The sequence below is a fragment of the Podarcis cretensis genome (genome assembly GCF_951804945.1).
Source record: "Podarcis cretensis genome assembly, chromosome: 9".
In the NCBI taxonomy this organism is placed as follows: Eukaryota; Metazoa; Chordata; class Lepidosauria; order Squamata; family Lacertidae; genus Podarcis; species Podarcis cretensis.
In genome coordinates this window covers 14611882-14617881 of record NC_137178.1, presented here as the reverse complement: position 1 = coordinate 14617881, position 6000 = coordinate 14611882, and the positions used below count along the sequence as shown (strand labels likewise).

General features: G+C 44.5%; 1 long non-coding RNA gene across 1 annotated transcript in view; it reads right to left on the bottom strand.

Moving 5' to 3' along the window:
* Nucleotides 1-5806: 5806 nt before the first annotated feature.
* The window catches only part of LOC307224484, a 118661-nt gene continuing 118467 nt past the window's right edge, over nucleotides 5807-6000 (bottom strand). Inside the window, exon 3 of the long non-coding RNA XR_013842571.1 lies at nucleotides 5807-5879. This is a non-coding gene — a long non-coding RNA (uncharacterized lncRNA). The remainder of the gene's footprint in view (nucleotides 5880-6000) is intronic.

Below are 6000 nucleotides of genomic sequence, written 5' to 3'. Positions count from 1 at the left end.
TCACGTGGCCAGCGTGACGAAGCTGCTCTGGCGAGCCAGAGCCGCACACGGAAACGCCGTTTACCTTCCCGCTGGTAAGCGGTCCCTATTTATCTACTTGTACCCGGAGGTGCTTTCGAACTGCTAGGTTGGCAGGCGCTGGGAACTTAGTTCTTAGCTGGGAACTTGGTGGAACTTAGTTAGCAAAAATGGTGCTCAGGGTAGTGTAAGTCAAATTCCTACAAATCCTTCCCAAATGGTGTTTGGAAGAAGGGTAACTAGCCTTGTGTAAGTATTGTCTACTTTCTATAGTTAAGATTGCTCTGTTAGTGGACCTGACAAGTAACTCTACCTGTCTGCCTGTCTATCTCTTTCTCTCAGTCCTCTCCTCACCCCAACACATGGAAGTATGGAGGGTGAGAATACTGATTTACAATTTGGTGTCGTAAGGATGACAACTGGCTAGATAACGCATGCGAAACATTTTGAACGCTTGTAAGGACCATGAAAATATTGATTATTACTGTACATTTAGAATGCTCTCGTCACAGGTTACCTTGTTCTCAGAGTGGCCAACCACATGCCTATGGGTTTCTTTGCTATTGTGGCTTCCAGCAACTAGCATTCAGAAGCATATTGTCTTTGACAGTGGAAGCAGAATGTAGCCATCAGGCCTTGTTGTTGTTTAGTCATTTAGTCGTGTCCGACTCTTCGTGACCCCATGGACCAGAGCACACCAGGCACTCCTGTCTTCGCCATCAGGCCTAGTAGCCACCAATAGCCTGGTCTTCCATGAATTGATCTAATCCTCTTCTAAAGCCATCTAAGCTGCGGGCCATCACTGTGACTGTCTATTGTGAGAGGCTATCCCAACTTTAATTATGAATATCTGCTTTATTTTGTCCACCATTCAGCTTCATTGGACATCCCCAAATTCTAGGTTTATAAGAAAGGGAGAAAAACTTGCATGATTAATGAATTAATCAGTTAGTTGTATTGATTAATGCTTTCAACCCTAAATATGTACATGATTTAATTTACTATATTAGGGATTACAAGACAGTTGCTTTTAAGAGAGAGAGAGAGAGAGAGAGAGAGAGAGAGAGAGAGAGAGAGAGATTTATATATTATATAATTGTACAATCCCATTGTGTGCTCACTGGAAGGACAGATCCTGAAGCTGAGGCTCCAATACTTTGGCCACCTCATGAGAAGGGAAGACTCCCTGGAAAAGACCCTGATGTTGGGAAAGATGGAGAGCACAAGGAGAAGGGGACGACAGAGGACGAGATGGTTGGACAATGTTCTCAAATGAGTTCTAACATGAGTTTGACCAAGCTGCAGGAGGAATGCCTGGTGTGCTCTGGTCTATGGGGTCATGAAGAGTCGGACACGACTAAACAACAACAACAATTCAAAAGTAAGTACCTGTAAATTAAGTGAGGATTATTCTCAGGCAAGTGAGCATAAGATTTTGGGCTACATCCTCAGATGCTTTTCAGTGGTAGTCAACAGTGGCATTTTTAAAGGTGAACCTCCCACTTACAGTGACTGCCTGTCTGTTTATGTTACCCAGAACGTAATGCCCTGACCCACAGATCCATAAAATGTGTTGATTTCATAGATCTATAGGTAAATGTATAGTTCCAGCATGGCCGCTATAAGCAGGGCTGGCTCTTGCCCCAGTTGGGCAGGGATTCTGGGAGGTTGGGCACACATTGTTGGCACCGTTTCAAGGGTCACCCAAATTCAACCCAAATGGGCCTTTTCAGTAGTGGCACCTCAGATGTGTGGAATGCCTGTCCCAGGGAAGTCCACCTGGCACTTACCTTAATATTTCCTTGCAGCACTCAAATTCATCTTTCTGTTCCCAAGCCTTTAAAATTACTTTATGGTTTTTATAACATATTAGCTCTGTGGATTTGTTTCCTCTGCCTTCTGTTTTTAAAGTGATTTCTTGCTGCAAAGTTTCTCCTGCAACTCCTGTCTTTTAAAGCGATTGGTGATTTTTATAATGGGGTTGTGTTGGTCACATTTTGTGGTTTCATTGTAATGCAGTGATCTCTGCTATGAGGATCAGGGTGTTATAAGCATAGCCCAACTTTTGTTAGTGAATTGTTGGGGAGCCTTTGATCCCTACCCCACCATGTAATATGGGGATAATTATTTCTTGCAAGGTTTCTATAAGGACTGCAACATGATCATCTGTGAGAAGTGCATTGAGTGTGCGAAAGCGCTGCATAAATGCTAAGCTTTGTTATTCAAATGATCATATTCAAATGATCAGGCAGAAGTCCAGAAAGCCTGCAGTATGCACATCAACAACTCTTCCAGGCAAGGAAGAGTTTCCTGAAATTAAATTAAATATTAACACCTTCCGCCTTAAGCTTTGTGCCGCAAGCGCAATTCGTGTGCGCTGTTAATGAACCGCAATTTATTTACACCTCAAACAAAGAGGGTCCTTGCTGCCTGAAACTAGTTAAATTGCCCTCTTCCTGGTGAAATTTATTGCCATTTAAACATGCCAAAAGGCCATTCTGCCGGTCATTACAATAATCTATCATTTCTGCAACTGCTGGTATCCTGCTCTGTGGTCAAATTCAATCTGAGAAGGGTCAACAGAATTTTTTCCACCAAACGCTTCCCCTCTTGACTGCCATCAATTTACTTTTGTCAACAAAAAGGGCATTACCACCGAACGAAATAGAAGATCCCCCTTAAGACCTCTGGCAAACAACAGGAGCTCCTCTGATGAACAGCACCTCTCTTGCCGGCATGCGCCTGCGTTTCTCGTGCCATGCTGCGCATGCAAGGGGCCACAAGTGCATCAGAAAGGGGAGCCATGAATTTGGCACCATGTCTGTCTCTGCACACCCTGGCAAATGAAAGCCATGCATAACTGCAACCGCCGCGATTAATAACCCAGAGCTCCCATTCATCAGCAAAGATGCCATTTTGTGTGGGGGATACATTTTTCTTTAGGAGTTTATGACGACCTTCTTTTTTTAAAAATAATGATAATAATAATTAATGACTCTGACATTCTCTTCTACCCTTCCCTCTGCTTTCTCCCCTACCGTGTTTTGCTTCCCACCCCCCTGAACACACTTGTGTTCCTGCATGGGATCCGTAGCAGGTCATGTACATTGAGTTATGATGCACTATCGAGGCAGGTAGATACACAGCAAAATGGTAGCCCCAAGCCTTTGAGATGTGGGGGGAAGCAATAAGATAATATCCAATCCGATGCTCACTGTCAGTTCTCCAGCTGGTTACCAATTTATTTACTGGCATCTATTTATTTTTAGATTTCTTTTCTGGCTTTCATTTTGAATCATCATGGCAAGGGGGGGAGTATTACAAATTAAATTTCTTGCTCAGGCGCAGTGGCCACACACCCCCACTGGTCATTTTGTGGCGCTGCCCACCATACTTTCTCAAACTTCCAAAAGTCCTATGGGAACCCATGTTATATGGGTTCCCATATAACCATTTCAAGCCATTTCCCCTAGAAAGAAAGCAGCGAAGAGTTGGCTCAGATCCAGTTAAACATTAAAAATGAAGAACCAGTGTGGTGATAATACTGAAACAGGAAGTAGCTACTACTGGTGGCTACATACAGTCCCTGTATGGAAGTGAGAGCCGGACCATAAAGAAGGCTGATCGCTGAAGAATGGATGCTTTTGAATTATGGTGCTGGAGGAGACTCTTGAGAGTCCCATGGACTGCAAGAAGATAAAACCTATCCATTCTTAAGGAAATCAGCCCTGAGTGCTCACTAGAAGGACAGATCGTGAAGCTGAGGCTCCAATACTTTGGCCACCTCAGGAAAAGAGAAGACTCCCTGGAAAAGACCCTGATGTTGGGAAAGATGGAGGGCACAAGGAGAAGGGGACAACAGAGGACGAGATGGTTGGACAGTGTTCTCGAAGCTACCAGCATGAGTTTGACCAAACTGCGGGAGGCAGTGGAAGACAGGAGTGCCTGGCGTGCTCTGGTCCATGGGGTCACGAAGAGTCAGACACGACTAAACGACTAAACAACAACAACAACACAGCCCCTGCTGTAGTAATCCCCTCCTCTGCATCTGGTAACACTGTGGGTTAGTGATAAACATTCTTGGGGGTGGGGCGGGGGGACAGATAGCAGCATTCACATACATTAGTCTGACACTATAGATTTATTCGGAACATTTGAATATCCAGTGAACATCTTACTAGGGTTGCCAAGTCAGGAGCATCACAGACCTTGAGATTTCATGGACCAGACCTGAGACCTAAGGACTGTCCCTGGTGATGTCACAGGTGGTGGGCCCTGGTGATTCTTCATCTGTGCTCCCTCCCACCACTGAGCCTTGGAGACAGAAGTTAATGTGGAGAAGGGAGCCAAGGATGGCAGAGTGTGTTATGCAATGACTTGCAACTGGTTCCTGCCAGGTTGACGCTTGCAAGCTTCATGAATGGTCTTCAAACACATTTTTTTAAAGGCTCTGTTGCCCACCTGGAGATTCCAGCCCTCTCCCTGCCACCTGGAGGGGACAAATGCAAACCTGGAGATTTCAGGTCAGCCTTGTAAGGTTTTGGCAACCCTACATCTGATACAAGAGCAAAGGGTTCTGAGGAGGATTTTTGTGAGCAAGTTATTTTCCAGCCACAGGTTCTGCTCACCATTTTGTCTAGTCTGGATGTGGGTCAGGAACAAAGACCCCTAGAAAGAAGATGTTTTGAAACTGGAGAGAGAGAGAGAGAGAGAGAGAGAGAGAGGAGCAACTCCAAGTTGAAGACTTGGCTGGCAGAAGTTTAAGGAGTGTGGCTGTTAATGGGACAAGGAATGGGGATGAAATTTGATTCCCTTGCATTTAAATGTGAACTTACCCAATTTGAAGTTTCTGAAATGATACACAAACCAAAACACAACCACTCTTCTAAGTTTGAACTTCTCTGAATTTTGCAATGCAGTTCCCTAGCCATGCAACATGTACAAAAATTCACACACGGGGCAGAGTGTGGATTTTTAAAAATCACATATTCCTGAAAATAACATGCAAACATGCATTGTATTGGGGGAAATTGTTTTGCAATTGTGTGTATATTTAGCTTTTTCCCCGCAAAAAAATCTGCATATTAGGAAAAAATCACACTAAAATGCTGGTGAATTTTCATGAGGATTTTTTTTTAATGCAAACTTGCGTGGGAATGTGGAGAACTGAACTTAAGGTTTGAATGATAAAGAACTGAGAGAGACCAACACTGATGGATTCAACTGTTGCTTGCTGTAGCTGTGGTACTGTCCCCTGTGTGCTTGCTTCTGTAGCTCCTCAACATCTCCTCAGTTGTGGACAAACAGCGTATCATCAAGTTTCCAGTATTCTCTGCTCCATGCTGACCATCTACAGGTGCCCAGGAACCCTGAGAAGAGACCGGATGTTATTATCAAAATTGAGCAGGGATCTAAGGAGTTCCCTTCGGTCATCTCAGTCCACTTGGATTCTGAGCTACTTCATTTTATATTGTAAGTTTGAAGGCAAGGACTCTCTTGTTTTTGTTGATCTGTAAAGTGCTGTAGGGGCCTTCTTTTTTTGGCTGAAGAGCAAGCTATAAATGCATATAGTCAAAACTCATTGAGTTCAATGGTGGGTGAGATTGCCAAAGTCATTTCCCCAGAACCCCACCCCTTTTCTGACCCCTTTTTAATTTTTTTATTTCCATGTGTGTAAAGCTGAATGTGCACAAGTTAAATGTGCATAAGTTGGGGGCTTGCTGTATAGACATTAGGTAAAGGGACCCCTGACTGTTAGGTCCAGTTGCAGATGACTCTGGGGTTGTGGTGCTCATCTCGCTTTATTGGCTGAGGGAGCCGGCGTACAGCTTCTGGGTCATGTGGCCAACATGACTATGCCGCTTCTGGCGAACCAGAGCAGTGCACGGAAACACCGTTCACCTTCCCGCTGGAGTGGTACCTATTTATCTACTTGCACTTTGACGAGCTTTCAAACTGAGGTTGGCAGGAGCAGGGACCGAG